The 18,795-nt window shown below is 44.2% G+C and overlaps 1 non-coding gene across 1 annotated transcript; it reads right to left on the bottom strand.

The window, feature by feature from the left end:
• Positions 1 to 2,027: 2,027 nt before the first annotated feature.
• Positions 2,028 to 2,145, bottom strand: LOC141182752 (U5 spliceosomal RNA). The gene has a single exon (XR_012257961.1). It is a non-coding gene; the product is annotated as a U5 spliceosomal RNA (small nuclear RNA).
• Between the last annotated feature and the right edge of the window lie 16,650 nt (positions 2,146 to 18,795).

Genomic DNA, 18,795 nt, shown 5'->3' with positions numbered 1-18,795 from the left:
GTACGATTATTGGTGTTGGTAAGGCTGTATCTTTTTTTGTGATTTTTTTTAATTTTTCCCTATGTTAGCCGTCATTATTTACCAAGACAATAACAGTTCACAGTCTAATAGAAAACCTCATAGGATGAACCAGTGGATCGTAGTGTTCAACTGTTTGTTAATTCTACCTCCCAAATATGGAATAAAAAGCCACCAAACAATGTTATGTAGGCAAAAATAATATCAATAAAAACTTTCACTCATCTCACAAAAAACAAGTCCCCACTCAGGTCCATTATCTGTCAATGGAAAAACAGAGGTTTCCACATTATTAGTGGCTCAAAGGCTTTTGAAAAGCAACATGGCTTCCATAAACCAATCCAGCAATATCCGCTCTCCCAAAGTCAAATCTCACCCTCACTTCAAAGCCTTGCAGTGTGCCCAAAGCACATTGTGCATCCATGTATTTGACATTACTATAGTGAGAAGAACCCACTTAATTTACGGTGTGTGTCTCCTGGAGCACAATCTGGGCACTGTGTGTTGGGTAATGAAATTATATATTTGTAATTTTCACTCTCCAACATCCACTGCGTGCTAATTTCCGGAAAGTGCCTGAGGAGTAAAAATAGTCACTACTCCTATAGATTATTTCACTGAGGGTTATAATTTCCAAAAAGGAGTCACTTTATGGGGATTTCTACTGCTCTGGTTTTCTGCATTTTGGTCACATTAGGGCTTCTGTAAATGGTGGGTCCCATCTCCTCTGGGATCTGCTCCTGTGACGTCTGCTTCTGTCACCAGGTGCCGCCTTATTCATCCCGCAGGCGGCGCTGGTGATGGAGGAGACATCAGAACCAGAAGCTCTGGGCGGCCCAGGCTCTGTCCAGCCACTAAGATTAGGGAGCCTGGGACCAGTAGTACCATCCAGTCTGCCAGTATGGGTGTGTGTGCTGTCCAGCTGGAGTAATCTGCTCCCTGCTTCAGCCATTTGGAAAGCACCGCACCCTACTAAAGATGGAAGCACATTTCGGAAGCTGCCAGATACAGGCTTGTTCTCCTCTGGTTCAGGCCTCTGTGCTCAGCTCCCGGCTTGTGTATTTGTTTCCTGTTGTGACCTCGGCCCGTTTACTGACTACTTTTGTGTGATTTTGTATTTTCTCTGACCTCCATGTTCTGACCCGGCTATCTGACTATTCTTCTTGCCATCTCACACCACAGAACATTAGGTAACACCGTGGCCCAAGCTTAGGGGGCCTCTGTCTAAGTCCAAACACATGTAGAGGGGTTAAAGGATGATGAGCAAGGCAAACCCTGGGATCTGGAAAATGGAGTAGATAGCGCAAAGCCTGTTTGTGGTAGCCATCTTTTGATCTTCCAGGTGACCATGAACAGTGCCCCCAATACATTGTGTCTGCAAACTATCCCAGCAAAATCTGCATTCAAATAGCTAAATGTCGCTCCTTCCCTTCTTAACCTGCCATGTACCCAGACAGTAGTGTACAACCGTATACAGGGTATTGCCGGATTCAAGAGAAGTTGGATTATTATTTGTAAGGTCCATTTGTTTCCTATTATCCTTTGTAAAGAATTCCAACACTTATCACCACATAAAGTGACACACGTCAGATTTGAAAAATGTCAGAGATAGGTGCTGGGAAAGGAAGTTGTTTCTGCGTTCTCTGGAGTCACGACAAACCATTAGTATGGATAAAAATGTAGGTTTATTGTCTACGCGTTTCAGACACCACAGACTCCTTCCTCAGGACAACCGTACATAACCTCTTTAACAGGTTTAGTGGTTTAATCACATAGCGGGTTTGGGGGAGCAGATGAAGCTCTCCATTTCTCAGCTCTTTGTGGTTGTTTTTTTGTTTCCATTTTTGGAGCATCCTTCAGTTAAGGGTAAAAAAAAAAAAAAAAAAAAAAAAAAAAGCAAAAGCATTCAGTCAACGCCCAGAATATAAATACCCCGATACCACAAACCATTCAGCAGTTTTGCAGACATTCTGTAAAATCAAAGTAAAATTCCCCGCAATCTCTCAATTTGTGTTTAAAAAAAAAAAATAGAAAAAATATCTTCACCAAACTCAGTTTTGCTTCTCTCCACGGAAATCTTTAGTAAAAGGCAAAAGATTTTTACGTTCTGAAGACAAGCCAGAGTATTTTTCCATAGATATGAAAAATGGGCCCAGATAGGAACACAAAACTGGCTGCAGGAAGGGGTTAAATCTGAGTATTTTGGGCACTAAGTACTATAGTCAAAACTGTGAGTATAGACAATAACACATCTACTGAAATGATCAAACTCAACAGTATCCATCAGTAAGTAGTGAGTAACTAGTGGTGAAACCTCTCTGGGGTAATTAGAGTATGGGGCTCGGTGGCTCTTGGCAATCTAAACTATCGTAAGGGACAATATTTTCTGTCAAATGAGTTTCAAGAAGAAATATTACACATTTAAAGTGAACTTTTTGTAATACTGCAGAGATGAGGCGTCTTAAATTTAACTTAAATATATATCATGGCACAGATGTAATGTTTTTTTGTGTAGTTTATCACAATCCTGTTTGAAGTTCGTCGGTTTGAAAAGAAACTGAAAAGTCAGGATAAAGGGAAACTCTGCTGTTATTGTACAGAAATTCACACTTGGCCTCACTGCACATTTAATGTTGTAGATCATAAATGTGAAGTTAGGCCAGAAAGACTGGACCTGGTCTTGTAGGGACCATATGAGCACATTCAGCAGCACAGAAGGGAGAGAAGGTAGATTCATCCAATAAGATATCAGGGATCTAGGAAGCCAACACCATCATTACCCTTTCTCTTACAGGCCCATCATAATATTTTTCTTCAAGTGATTTTCTGGCTTTGTGGTTTACAGATCTGGGCAGGTAGCGTCTCCTAATCACAGCGATTAGGTGGAAAATCCAGGTTGTAAGTTCTATGGAAAAGGGTTTCAATGCCCAAAATCATTTGAACAGTTTTAGGTGGAAGAGAATGTTGTGTTCTAGAGGCAAAATGGTGATCACACGATTGTGATACAGCTGGACTACACAACCGATAAAGCAGCCACAGCCGGTGACTGAGAAGAATCTGTGACTTCTGTGCATTTAGTGGTCAGTACTCACCTGGGTAGTCATATGTAGGAATCTCCTCTTTACACCACTCATCACCCCTCACATATGTCTCTATAGTATTAATACGGGTCAGATCTTCACCCTGAAACAAATATTGTAAAAGTCACAAACAGATGAGAAATCCCATCTATGATCAGCTCTAATCCTGCCATCTCCACCGTTCTCATTACACAAATAGAAAACACATAATACTGGTGGATAAAACAAGACTGAGCACAAGACCTTCACAGCCGTCTACACATCATAGGGGAGATCTCATGACACCTTCTCTCCATCTACCTGATGATCCTGAGGAATATTGGGATCTTCTTGTTTACAGTCCTGTGGAAGAAGAGGACGGGGACATCTCTCTGGTGTTGTCCTCTTACTGGATAGATCTGGAGGAAACACATACAAGGACTGAATTCATTCTTTACATCCAGATAATTATAGGCCATGTGTATTTAGTCCTATTACCTGGTGATGTGAGGGGCTGGGGAACCTCCATCATGACGTCTTTGTACAAATCTTTGTGTCCTTCTAAATACTCCCACTCCTCCATGGAGAAATAGACAGCGACATCCTGACATCTTATAGGAACCTGACACATACAATGATACAGTCATTCCCCCGATCTTTTCATAGCATTACTGTATAATGTCCCAGCATTCCCAGCAGTGTCACCTCTCCAGTCAACAGCTCAATCATCTTGTAGGTGAGTTCTACGATCTTCTGGTCATTGATGTCCTCATGTATAAAGGGGTGAGATGGAGGCCCTGTGATTGAGCTCAGGGGTCTTTCCCATCCCTCAGACACATGGACCTGACAGCGCTCACTAGAGGTCTTCACTAATATGTAATCCTGGTTATGGAAAGACATATAAATAAATCTCACTACAGACATTTCCAGAGTCCTCACCTCTCCAGTTCTGTCCATCTGTTATTCCCATAGATAAGAATGATGTAATGTGACGTCATCAGAATCTCTCACCTCTCCAGTAAGCCGGAAGAGGATCTCTAGGGTGAGGTTTAATATCCTCTCTGCCATCTTGTCTCTATCCATATCCATCTTTGATGGGTCCATAAGGAAAATTCTCTTAAATAGAAGATCTTCACTGAGAGGATCTGATATTGTGTAATAATACAATTACTGGAGATAATAAGGGGAAACATATGAGGAGATATATTATTTTACAGTATTTAGTTTTCTGCTTTACATCTAGTAATAAAACCTATATATTTTAGGCCACATACAACAAGCAGTTTCTTCCTTGGAGTCTGTAGCTGAACACGTTTCTCAAAGACTCATCTTCCATAAAGCTAATTCTCGTCTCATTTACCGACACTGCAATCGGCATTAGCAATACTGCTGGAGATATTCATTACACGTGACATGAGAAATAACTACTTCATGAGGAGGACGACGACATCTTCATCTTCTACTACGGCTCTACAGACATATTTAGCCAGAGTTCTTCACTGACTACATCTCCGCCTGTTGTCTACATGAATGTTTCCCGTGTTCCCCGGATTGTAATCTTCTATCACGTTAGATCTCATGTCAGATTCACACACAGAAGTTTGAGGCTTTGATACATGGTAAGGTTTTTAATATTAAGCAGAGTAGGACTATCCTGAATGGGTTCATCTTGCCATGGTGGGATAGCTTTCATGCTATTTTTTATCAAAAACAGTGCTACTAAGAACCCTATTTTATTTAAATGCACTTTTCGTTTTTATTTATTTATTTACAGCAGGGTTTATGATCATTTTTCTTCTTATAGGTTTTTTTCTGATTTATGGCCATAGTAAACATGCATTTATGTGTTGCATGGATACCAACTTAAACCAAGCTCAAATTCTGTGTTTTTTCACGGGCACCATAGTGGCCCTGTGGGCTGCTGCTATGGATGATACACCCCTAACTATCCAACTATCATATGGTAAAAATCTCATAGGTCCTGGATTTATTAGTATCTGCACGAAGAATGGGGCTAAGTGAGTATTTATTAAAGGGAATCCACTCCACCGACTACCCCACGGCCAGCAAGCATCAGAATCTTCACTGAGTAAAAAGCCATTTCTCAGCAAACAGACCTCTAATATGAGGCATACAGGTATGTATAGATTCACATTTCTATCACCTGTATGCCCATATTAGAGGTCAGATAAGTCCCAGGGGGTGACAGATTCCCTTTCATCAGCCGTGGGGTAATCATAAAACCAGATATGTATCAAGGTATTCTAAGGTGGTTAATGGTTGTGTAGTCAATGGGAGGCATGTGTCACAGAGATGGCTGGTCTCTGTGATGTAACCCGGAGTGTTTCTCTAGGGCACATAAGCACTAAGAGGATCGTTTGGTGCACCTGGGAGCCGGGTTACGGGTAGCTAGGAGAGAATGGGCAGGTCCAGCTACCCAAGTACCTCACCTCTGGGTGTGGTTAACAGCCTATAAAATGGAGGCTGTTGTTTGGCACATGGTCTGTGTGTTTGGAGGTAGACAGCCTCCTGTGTATGTTTGTCTTCAGACTAAGCCAGGACACTGGACCCTACCCCAGCTTGTGTGCCACACAGGCCTGGCTGAGCAGAGACCTGCTAAGGACATTTACTTTGTTTGCCTGATATAAAGGCTATTTTCTTTTCTGTCTGGCTTCTGGGTTTATGAAGCAATAAACCCACATGAACTTTTAAAGGAACATGCCTCCTGTTTTCCTCCTGTCACACCCAAGTGAGTAAAACCTCCACAATTAGTGTTAGACTTGCGGGCAGCGTTCCCAGCAGAGACGTATGAGTGCTACAGGATGGACTGCATGCCCTGGGTGAAGTCTGTCGCAAGCCAGCAAGCATCATCAGACAAAATGGAGGACCTGCTGAAACACCTGGTCCAGTCGCAGCAGCATCAACAGGAGACCAACAGGCTGTAGTTACAGCAGATCCAGCAGCACTAGCAGAAACAACATCAGCAGATGCAGCTTCTGGCAACCGCCATCCAGGACAGGACGAGCACTCCAACCCTAGGTCCGACTGATGACTCCCATGTCCGGAAGGCGGTATGACGGGCTTTGCAGAAAATGACCCTGGGGGATGACGTTGAGACCTTCCTGATGGTGTTTCAAAGGGTCATCGAGAGGGAGAAATTTCCACAAGAGCAGTGGGCAGAGGTACTGTCGCCATACTTGACTTGGAGAGCCCCAGAAGTACGCGTAGTAGGCGTACTATGATTTAGCTTTGCAGGATGCCAAAGAGTATGGCAAGATAAAAAGTGAGATTCTAGCACCCTTGGGGTTGACAATGACTATCAGGGCACAGCGGGTTCTTATCACCGGAACAAACCACCTCCATCCCAAATGTTTGACCTGCAGCACCTGGTCCACAAGTGGCGCAGCCAGAGACCTCAATGCCTGCGCAGTTGGTAGAGTGGGTGGTGATGGACCGGTTTGTGCACTCCCTGCTGAGACCCATACAGCTTTGGGTTGCCCAGGGTGATCCCGGAATGCGGATGAACTGGTCGGACTGATCGAGAGATACCAGGGGGTTGAAGGTTCCTTGGCAAGGCTGCCCACTACATACTGGGGTTCCCAACAGAGGGGTGGAGGCCCAAAAGGTAGTGGCACTTCCAAGGTCCAAATGGACGAGGGAGGTTGTGCCCAAGGTCCATACAGGTGATGTTGGTTGCTGGAGGTGCCATGGCCCAGGCCATATAGCCGCCCGTTGTCCCCTGACCCTTGAGCCGATGGACTGCAGCAATGGACAACGTTGTTCATATTATGCTTATCCAGCCAGCAGTGTGAACTGTCCACCCAGCGAGGGGCCACAAGCATGTCACGTGAAGGTGAACAGATGGGAGGTAACGGCACTGCTAGACTCCGGGAGCCTGGTGACCCTTATGAGGGCCACGCTTCCTCTCCAAATTATCCCGGGGAAAAAAGTCGGCGTTCAGTGCATTCATGGTGATGCTAAAGACTACCCTATGGCCAGAGTGGACATTGAAACGGCCCAGGGTACAGAGTCCCATGAGGTCGGCATCATTCAGGACTTGTTGCACCCTATTATTATAGGCTGGGACTTTTGCTTGTTTTGGGATCTGTGGGGGAAGGGTTCTGGGTTCGCTGGCTCAGATAAGAAAAAAATTAACCCTAATGAGGTATCCCCACACCCAGAGTCAGACAGGTTTCCCCCTGAGTCTGCCATTCCGGAGTTAGGGGTGACCAGCGAAAATTTTGGGTCTGCCCAAAATAGGGACCTAACTCTGAAGGAAGCCTTTATTAATGTCACTATTATAAACAGGGTTGCACAGGAGTCGGGGACTGACACAAGGTTTCCCCATTTTATGAGGAATAAGGAGTTGTTGTACCGGGTCAAGAAAGTGAGGGAGGAGAGTGTGGAGCAGTTAATAGTGCCGGGCCCCTTTAGACGGAAGGTGTTGGACATGGCACATTCACATGTCTTGGGGGGACATATGAGAGTGGAAAAAACGTAGGAACGGATCGTGCAAAGGTTCTATTGGTGAACAGAACATTGGACATAATTTAAAAAAAAATCACAGTAAAAGATAATACCTTACCAACACCAGGTCAGATTGCCAATGCACTGCAGGATGCAGCAAGCCTCCATGATAAAGGCGGGGCCAGCACATGTACAAAATACTGATGCAGACAGCCACTCACTAACCTACCAAATTCATGGAGGGGGTGGCTGTGTAGTATTATACATGCACACCGATGGAGTCTGCATAGAGCGGACGCCAGTCACACAGATGTGTGTGATGCACAGTGCAAAAAAATGTGCAAAAAAGATGAAAAATAGTGTAAAAGATAAATACACCACATGATAAATACCCCACCAGGCCTCTTTAGTGTTGGCTGGGTGAATTGGGGCATCTGTCTTGTGGGCTTGCATGTATATAGTGCTTGGCAGCCCGTCTGATCTAATAGTATGGGTGTCATCAATAGGCTGCAAGTGAGACAATGTGCATCACACATATCTGTGTGACTGGCTCCCTATGCAGACTCCATCGGTGTGCATGTATAATACTACACAGCCACTCCCTCCATGAAATGGTAGGTTAGGGAGTGGCTGTCTGCATCAGTATTTTGCACATGGGCTGGCCCCGCCTTTATCATGGAGGCTTGCTGCATCCTGCAGTGCATTGGTAATCTGACCTGGTGTTGGTAATGTTATGATCTGCAACATGTACTAAGGAAAGATAGGGGAAAGCTGTCCCTACAGTAAGACTAAGCTGAATCCCTACGATGTAGCGGGCTGCCTGTTCCTAATGAACAGACCCGCCTTAGTCCTCGGCTAGTCTGAACAAAGACCTATAAAATTAAGGGAGGGGTCCCTAAAAGAACTAAGGACTGGGACAAAAATGGGACACCTCCTATAAAGAAGTTGTTGCAGAACACAAAAAGACAAACTGACAAAAAGTACTAGAGGTCCCAGAGGACCAAGCGAACTAGACAGAGAAAGGCACAGAAGCACCTGGTTAAAGAGACAGTCAAACACTGAAGTCCAGCACAGCCAGGAGGGCGGAGCTGGAATATAAAGGCAGATGGTCAAGTGACCGCAAAACACAAGATAGAAAAAGCAAACAGGAGGGTTCTAACAGTTCCCCCTCTTTTATGAGGATCCTCCGGATCCTCCAGGCACAGGCCTATCCGGAAAACTCCTGTGGAAAGCTTTAACAAGCCTAGGAGCAGAGACATCATCCGTCCTTACCCAGGAGTTGTCTTCGGGACCGAAACCCTTCCAGGAGACAAGATACTGTAATCTCCCTCTATGCCATCTAGAATTCAAGATACGAGAAATTTCATATTCGCCGTCCTCCACAACAGGAGGAACTGTGACAGTGGCGTTCCTATCAGATGCATCAGCCTTTTTCAACAAGGAAACATGAAACACAGGATTAATCTTCCAGGAAGTAGGGACATCCAACCTAACAGCAGATGGGTTAACAACCTGAAGCACTTAAAATGGACCCACAAACTTAGGGCTCAGTTTTTTAGAGGGAATCCTCAACCGCAGGTTCTTCAAGGACAACCAAACCATGTCACCCACAGTAAACAAAACCTCCTTACGTTTCCTGTCAAAATACTTCTTGGACTTCTTGTTAGCCTCTTGAAGGTTGCAACGTACATTAGTCCAAACTCTCTCCAAATCACCGGAAAAATTCTCCTCCTCCGGCACCCCCGACCCCAATTTGGATAACGAACCAAAAGACGGATGTCTCCCAGTACAAAAAAAAAAAGGAGAACACCCAGCAGAGGAGGATGTATGATTGTAAAGAGTAAATTCTGCGAGAGGCACAAACTCAGACCACCCCTCTTGATTGTCTGCCACAAAACAACGCAAAAACTGTTCAACATCCTGGTTCTTTCTTTCAGTCTGTCCATTAGACTCAGGATGATAACCAGATGAAAATGACAAATGGACTCCCAACCTGTCACAAAAAGCACGCCAAAAGCGAGCCACAAACTGAGGTCCTCTATCAGAAACAATATCCGTGGGAACGCCATGGAGCTTGACAATCTCCTTAACAAACGCCTTAGCGAGTGTCTTGGCGCAGGGCAACTTAATGGATGGAACCAAATGACACATCTTACTAAAACGGTCCACGACTACCCAGATGACAGTAAAACCCTTGGACACAGGAAGATCAGTAATAAAATCCATTGTGAGATGCGTCCAAGGCGCACTAGGAACCTCCAGAGGGCAAAGCAACCCCGCAGCAGGAGTAAGTGAAGCCTTTGACCTAGCACACACAATACACTTACGCACCCACTTGATGACTTCCTTCTGCCATCCAGGCCACCAAAAACTGTGACTGATTAGTCTCCGAAATTCCTGGATGACCTGCCAACCGAGACTCATGACACTCCACAAACAAATCTCTCCTAAAGGCTCTAGGCACGAACAACCTCCCATGGGGAGTGTTAGATGGAGCACCATCTTGAGATTTCAGAATCCCATTCTCCAAAACGGAGTCCAATGCCGACACCACAACTCCTTTCTGTAAAATGCTCTCCTCCTCCTCTGCACCGACCATAGGAGAGAAGCTGCGAGAAAGCATTGGCTTTAACATTCTTAGTACCAGGGATATAGGTAACAGAAAAATGAAAACGAGAAAAAAAAAAAGTGCCCACCTAGCTTGACAGGCATACAAGCGCTTGGCAGCATTCAGATAGATCTAATTCTTATGATCTGTGAAAACCTGAATAGGAAATCTAGCGCCTTCCAAAAAATGACGCCAATGTTCAAACGCAAGTTTAATAGCCAGCAACTCCCGATTTCCAACATGATAATTCAGTTCGGTTTCCGAAATTTTTTTCGAAAAGAAGTCACAAGGATGTACTCCACCCTTGTTCTCCTGAGACAAAACTGCTCCGACCCCCACCGATGAAGCATCGACCTCGACCAAAAAAGGCTTGGTCTCATCAGACTGCATAAGGATAGGGGCAGAACTGAACCGCTCTTTGAGATACTCAAACGCTTCAATGGCCTCAGTAGTCCACTAGGCCGTATTCGCACCTTTCCTGGTGAGATCGGTTAGAGGTTTAACAATTACAGAAAAATTCTTAATGAATTTCCTGTAATAATTGGCAAAACCCAAAAATCTCTGTATAGATTTCAAACCAATAGGCCTAGGCCATTCCTGCACAGCCTGAACCATCTCAAAGCCCTTGCTGGAGACAATGTAGCCCAAAAAACTGATTTTCTACACAGCGAACTCACATTTCTCCAGCTTAGCAAAGAGTGAATTATCACTCAATAACTGCAAAACTTCACGCACACTCTGCCAATGGGACTCTAGATCTGGTGAGTAAATCAAAATGTCATCCAAATACACAACCACATTCTTACCAATCAAAGGTCTCAGGATGTCATTAATAAGGTTATGAAAAAATGCAGGTGCATTGGTAAGACCAAAAGGCATCACTAGATTCTCAAAATGACCTACTGGAGTGTTAGAAGCAGTTTTCCAGTCATCACCCTCCTTCACTTGTAACAAATTGTATGCCCCCCGGAGATCAATTTTGGAGAACCACTTGGCCCCCACTAACTGGTTAAACAAGTCAGGAATTAACGGCAATGGGTAGGAATTGCGTACGGTAATCTTATTAATTTCACAAAAATCCAGACATGGACGTAAACCGCCATCCTTTTTTTTAACAAAGAAAAATCCAACTGCCACAGGCGACTTAGAAGGTCTAATGTGACCAGCAGCCAAGCTAGTCTGTATGTACTCCTCCAAGGCCTTTCTTTCAGGAATAGTCAGATTAACCCCTTTACGACATAGGGCGTATTATAACGTATCTGTTCCCTGGGCCTTATGGACCAGATACGTATTAATACGCCCTGGCGGTTTCGCCCGCACACAAGTGGTGCGGGCGCGATCGCCGCCGGGTGTTAGCTGATTGTCACAGTTGACATCCGGTGCTATGTGCAGGGAGCGGTTCCGCACCGCTCCCGGCACATTAACCCCCGCAATGATGCGATCGAAGTCGATCGCAGCATTGCGGTGGCTAAGGGGAGGTGATCGGTATACTCACCTCCTCTTCCGGCCTCCAGCGCTGTCTGCTGCGGCTTCCAGGATGTTGCCATGACGACCCGATGTCATCATGACAACATCCGGGTCACCAGACAGCAGGAAGATTTTTTTGGACATGCACAGAGCATTTCCAAACTATCTTCTCCCTGTCCAGCGCTGAGAGCCTGCATGGCACAGGGATGGTGCTCCATTCCTGTGCCATGCAGGCGATCAGAGTAAAAAAGTGAAAGTCCCATAGTGGGACAAACTAAAAAAGTAAAAAAACAAAAAAAAAAGTTGTAAAAATATAAAAAAAATAATCCACCAAAAATAAAAATATAATGTACCCATCAATAAATATTATGAAAAACAAAACAAAAAAAACAATAAAAGTACACATATTTGGTATCGCTGCGTCCGGAACGACCTGACCTATAAAACTGTCCCACTAGTTAACCCCTTCAGTGAACACGGTAAAAAAAAAAAAAACTAAGCAAAAAACAATGCTTTATCACCATACCGCCAAACAAAAAATGGAAAAACACGCGATCAAAAAGACGAATATAAATAGAAATGGTACTGGTGAAAACGTCATCTCGTCTCATAAAAAACAAGCTGCCATACAGCTCCATCAGCCGAAAAATACAAAAGATATAGCTCTCAGAATAAAGCGATGCTAAAAAATATTTTTTTCTATAAAATTGCTTTTATTATGTAAAAGTGCAAAACATAGATAAACGATATAAATGTGGTACCGTTGTAAACGTACTGACCCGAAGAATAAAGCTGCCTTATCAATTTTACCACACGCAGAACAGAATAAAAAAAAACAATTCCTGAATTGTTGGTTTTTGTTTATTCTGCCTCCCTAAAATCGGAATAGAAAGCGATCAAAAAATGTCACGTGCCTGAAAATGGCACCAATAAAAACGTCAACTCATCCCGCAAAAAACAAGCCATCACATGACTCTGTCTGCCAAAATCTGGAAAAATTATAGCTCTCAAAATATGGCGATGCAAAAACTAGATTTTAGTGTGTGACAGCTGTCAATCATAAAAACCCGATATGATTCTGGTATCGCTGTAATCGCACCGATCCGAAGAATAAAGTCGTCTAATCACTTATACCGCACGAGGAACGGCATAAAAAATAAACTCTCGGGTTAGGGCTGGGCTACGGTTAGGGCTGGGCTAGGGTTAGGGCTGGGGTTAGGGTTGTGATGGGGTTGGGATTTTTTTCAAAAGTAAGAAAAAAAGATGACGATATGGCGACTAGTGTTGAACCCAGAGGTACGACACAGAATTTGATAACATTAGGTCATCATATTGAATAAGTTGTCATTAGTCTTGAGCGCAAGTGCTCGCTACTTGAGTTTGCATCGGGTTCTCTGGTATGCATTGAGTATCGTGGGTATTTGAGTGACATGCTCGAGTCTCCGCCCCATATGCTTCGCGGCCAAAAACACTTTGCGGGGATTGCCTGCCATGCACGAGCGATCCCCGCATGTTTTTTTTGGGTGTCTAATAACCGTGAAACATGCGGGGGAGGGACTCGAGCATGTCACTCGAGCACATGCAGTACATGGTGCATACCTGAGTACCCGATGCAAACTCAAGTAGCGAGCACTTGCGCTCAAGACTAATGACAACTTATTCAATATGATGACCTAATGTTATCAAATTCTGTGTCGTACCTCTGGGTTCAAAATGTTCACTATACCCCTTGATAAAATCCTTGAGGGGTCTAGTTTCCAAAATGGGGTCACTTGTGGGGGGTTTCCACTGTTTAGGCACACAGGGGCTCTCCAAACGCAACATGGAGTCCGCTAACAATTTGAGCCGATTTCCCATTCAATTTGTTAGCGGACACCATGTCGCGTTTGGAGAGCCCCTGTGTGCCTAAACATTGGAGCTCCCCCACAAGTGACCCCATTTTGGAAACTAGACCCCCCAAGGCACCTATCTAGATGCATAGTGAGCACTTGAAACCCCCAGGTGCTTCACAAATTGATTCGTAAAAATGAAAAAGTGAAAAAAATATATACTTTTTCATTTTTACGATCAATTTGTGAAGCACCTAGGGGTTCCAAGAGCTCACTATGCATCTAGATAGGTGTCTTGGGGGGTCTAGTTTCCAAAATGTGGTCACTTGTGGGGGAACTCCAATGTTTAGGCACACAGGGGCTCTCCAAACGCAACATGGCGTCCGCTAATTATTCAAGCAAATTTACAATCAAAAAGTCAAATGGCGCTCCTTCCCTTCCGAACCCTGCCGTGCACCCAAACAGTGTTTTTCCCCACATATGGGGTATCTGCGTGCCCAGGGGAAATTGCACAACAAATTTTGGGGTCCATTTTTTCTTGTTACACCTGTGAAAATAAAAAAAAACTGGGTCTAATGTAACATTTTTGTGAAAAAAGTTAAATTCATTTTTTTCTTCCACATTCCAAAAATTCCTGTGAAGCACCTGAAGGGTTAATAAAGTTCTTGAATGTGGTTTTGAGCACCTTGAGGGGTGCAGTTTTTAGAATGGTGTCACTTTTGGGTATTTTCTGTCATAAAGACCTCTCAAAGTGACTTCAAATGTGATGTGGTCCCTAAAAAATGGTTTTGTAAATTTTGTTGGAAAAATGAGAAATCACTGGTCAACTTTTAACCCTTATAGCTCCTTAACAAAAAAAAATTTTGGTTCCAAAATTGTGCTGATGTAAAGTAGACATGTGGGAAATGTTATTTGTTATCTATTTTGTGTGACATATCTCTCTGATTTAAAGGCATAAAAATAAAAATTTAGAAAATTGCAAAATTGTCAAAATTTTTGCCAAATTTCCGTTTTTTTCACAAATAAACACAAGTGATATCGAAGAAATTTTACCACAATTATGAAGTACAATATGTCATGAAAAAACAATCTCAGAATCAGGGGGATCCGTTGAAGCGTTCCAGAGTAATTACCTCATAAAGTGACAGTGGTCAGAATTGTAAAAATTGGCCTGGTCATTAACGTGCAAACCACCTTCGGGGGTAAAGGGGTTAAATAAGCGACTCTTGGGAAGAGTAGCTCCAGGAACAAACTCAATGGCGCAATCATAGTCCCTATGAGGAGGTAAAACTTGCGACTCCTCCTCCGAAAAAACCCTCCAAAAATCTTGAATAGGTACCGGTAATTCCCCTTTTTCCACAGCCGCAATGCGACCATTACAACATTTATCACAGCACTTCGGACTCCAAGACTTAATCACATTAGTAGACCAGTCCAGTAAAGGATTGCGCAGTTTTAGCCAAGGCAATCCTAGAACAATTGGAGAGGGTAAATTATCTAAAACAACCAAGTCCAAAAATTCTTGGTGAACTCCATTGATAGTGAGGGGAAATGCAGCAACCTTGTGAGTACTACATTTCAAGGGAGTGTTATCAATTGCAATCACAGAAATAGGTGATGACAAAGGTTTGGATTTCAATTTAAGGTTTTCCAAAAACCCTTTATCAATCACATTAAGTGTTGAACCACAATCCACAAATACCTGAAATTCAAGCAAATCTCCCTGCAGAGTAGTACTCCCAGAAAGAAATACTCCTGCAGAGTGTAAACAAGCTATACAGGCGTAACGGACCTTTTTTCTTTACTTAAACGACTCTCGCAATACTTAATCAAATGGTCAACTTTACCACAATAAAGACACAATCCCACGGCGAACCACCGGTCTCTTTCCTGAGAGCGGAGTGACATCGCCCCAACCTCCATCGGTTCTCCGCCGTCAGAGCAGATTTTCTGGGGACTAGGACCTGACATTACAGGAGTCTTTACCTCATTGAGCCTGCACCTCAGTCTCCTGTCAATATGAACAGCTAACTGCATAGCATCCTGCAGAGTCTCAGGTGCAGGGAATGCAACTAGCAAATCCTTAACCCTTTCACTCAGACCAGCAAGAAATAAACATCTCAGGGCCGGATCATTCCACTTAACTTCTGAAGCCCATCTCCTGAAGTGTGTGCAATAAATTTCAACATCATCTGACCCCTGATTCAAACATCTGAGTTCTGATTCAGCAGATGAGATTCGACCATAGCAGAAAAAAATTCTTCAACAGACCTTAAACATGGATCATTAGGCTGGAGAGAAAAGGCCCACCCCTGTGGTTCATTGCGCAAAAGTGACATAATAAAACCAATGCGCTGTGATTCATTCCCAGAGGACCTTGGTCTCAAACGAAAATATAGCAAACAAGCATTTTTAAAGGAAAAAAAAATCTTGCTGTTTACCATAAAAATCATCAGGCTGTCCTACCTTGGGTTCGACAAAATGCGCTCCGGGACAGCTACTCACGTGTTGCTGAAGCTCGGCCACCTCCAGAGACAATCCCTGCAGGCGTTGAGCCAAATCCTGGACGGAAACCATAATGATCCCCGGATTTCTTTCCTTTTAGTTTTTTGGTCTGGACTTACTGTTATGATCTGCAACATGTACTCAGGAAAGATAGGGGAAAGCTGTCCCTATAGTAAGACTAAGCTGAATCCCTACGATGTAGCGGGCTGCCTGTTCCTAATGAACAGACCCGCCTTAGTCCTCGGCTAGTCTGAACAAAGACCTATAGAATTAAGGGAGGGGTCCCTAAAAGAACTAAGGACTGGGACAAAAATGGGACACCTCCTACAAAGAAGTTGTTGCAGAACACAAAAAGACAAACTGACAAAAAGTACTAGAGGTCCCAGAGGACCAAGCGAACTAGACAGAGAAAGGCACAGAAGCACCTGGCTAGAGAGACAGTCAAACACTGAAGTCCAGCACAGACACAAGGGAGGAGCTGGAATATAAAGGCAGATGGTCAAGTGACCGCAAAACAAAAGATAGAAAAAACAAACAGGAGGGTTCTAACAGGTAAGGCATTATCTTTTAGGCTATGTGCCCACGATGCAGAAATGCTCCGGATTTTTTCCTGAGCGTTTCTGCATCTCCATGGCAGAAAAAACGCATGCGGATTGTACGGAAGTGAAGCGTTCTTCACATGCATTTCCGCATGAGGATTGTCAAGCGCTTTCCAAGCGATTTTCGCATCACTTGGAAAGTGCTTGACAACTTGGTCACACTATATAAATCCATGCAACCGGCATGGAATTATATAGTGTGACCGAAAGAGTGGTAAAAAATAAAAAATTAAATATATACTTACCTTCTGATGGCCCCCGGTGTCTTTATCCGATGCGTCCTGGCTTGCTGGCAGCTTGCGATAGACTAAAGGACCTACCGACGTCAGGGGTCGCGTGACCCGTCACATGACTAACTGACATCATGGCAGGTCCTTTTCAGACCCTCGCGACTTGCCGGCAAGCTGAGACGCATCGCTAAGGACACCGGGGGCCATCAGAAGGTAAGTATAATGTATATTTTTTATTTTATTCTTTTTTTTTTACAGGTTCTATGGCACCCGGATCCGGAGAAGAGTCTCCTCTTCTCCAAACTCGGGTACCATCCGCACATTGAAACACATGGATTCCGCATCTGCAGATGCAATGATGCAGATTTCATGCGTTCCAATGCAAGTCAATGGCGGCGAAAACACCGCGCTTTCGCAAAATAATTGGTAGTGCTGCGGATTTTTCTGCAATGATAATCCGCAGCGGAAATTTCCGCAGCATGTGCACAGCACATGGGATTATCATTGGGGAATATGGCAGACCTTCTACCAAGCGTTTTTTAAGCGTTTCTGCAGCGGAATTGCCGCTGCGGAAACACTTAAAAAACGCACAGTGGGCACACAGCCTTACTGTGATGTATTTTGAAATTATGTCCAATGTTCACCATTTTTAATGTTTAGTGTTAGGACTCGCAAGTATGAGGACCCTTGACGTTTGGGTTGCGAGCTTGTGTATTTTGGCCAAAATATCGACCAATATCTCATGTGGTGTATTTATCTTCTACACTATTTTTCATCTTTTTTTCACATTTTTTGCAGGATGCGGCCAGGCCTCTTTAGTGTTGGCTGGGTGAATTGGGGCGTCTGTCTTGTGGGGGTGCACGTATATAGTGCTGGGCAGCCCACCTGATCTAATAGTATGGGCGTCATCAACAAGCTGCAAGCCAGAAACTGTGCATCACACATATCTGTGTGACTGGCGCCCTATGCAGACTCCATAGATGTTCATGTATAATACTACACAGCCACCCCCTCCATGAATTGGTAGGTTAGTGAGTGGCTGTCTGCATCAGTATTTTGCACATGTGCTGGCCCCGCCTTTATCATGGAGGCTTGCTGCACCTGGTGTTGGTAAGGCATTATCTTTTACAAAGGTTCTATTGGCGCAGATGTCACCGAGAAATATTTAAGGTTTTGCACGTCTTGCACTACGTGCCAGTTAACCGCCCCCACCTCTCACTTTTGAAGTCCCCTCGTGCCACTGTTCATTATTGAAGTGCCGTTCGAGAGAATTGCTATGGACTTGGTCAGTCCCCTGGTTGAATCTGCTTGTGGGCATCAATTTATATTGGTTATCCTGGACTATGTCACACGCTATCCTGAAGCCATTCCACTGAGAAACTCCTCCGCAAAGAGTATATCCCGTGAGTTGGTCCACGTTTTATCCCCAACAGGCTTACCAAAGGGAGATACTCACCGACGAGGGAATTCCCTCTATGAGTAAGGTGATGAGGGAGTTATGCAAAGACCTCCAAATCTCCCAACTGAGGACTTCAGTATACCATCCTTAGACAGATAGCCTAGTCGAAAGGTTTAACAAGACTCTGAAGAGTATGCTGAGGAAGGACATAGAAAGGGACGGTAGAGACTGGGACTGTCTCCTACCGTATCTGTTGTTCTCCAACCGAAAGGTTTCACAGGCCTCTACAGGGTTCTCGCCATTTGAACTTCTGTATGGCCGACATTCGCAGGGTCTCCTGGATGTCACAAAGGAAATCTGGCAAGCCGAAGTCAGGCCCCACAGTAGCATCATCGAGCACGTCGCTCTGATGCAGGAGAGGATTGTGAAGGTGATGCCCACCGTAAAAGAACATCTCCTCCAGGCACAAGAAGCTCATGCCAGAGTCTACAACCGGTCAGCCAGAGTGAGGCAATTCAATCCGGGAAACCGGAGTCCTCATGCTAATTCCTACGGTGGAAAGTAAGTTCTTGGCCAAGTGGCAAGGGCCGTATAAGATGGTGGAAAAAGTGGGT

The sequence above is a fragment of the Phyllobates terribilis genome, unplaced genomic scaffold, assembly GCF_046119375.1.
Source record: "Phyllobates terribilis strain yellow unplaced genomic scaffold, ASM4611937v1 Scaffold_35__1_contigs__length_13245226, whole genome shotgun sequence".
In the NCBI taxonomy this organism is placed as follows: Eukaryota; Metazoa; Chordata; class Amphibia; order Anura; family Dendrobatidae; genus Phyllobates; species Phyllobates terribilis.
The sequence above is the reverse complement of the archived record's forward strand: the minus strand, read 5'-3'. Positions and strand labels throughout refer to the sequence as shown.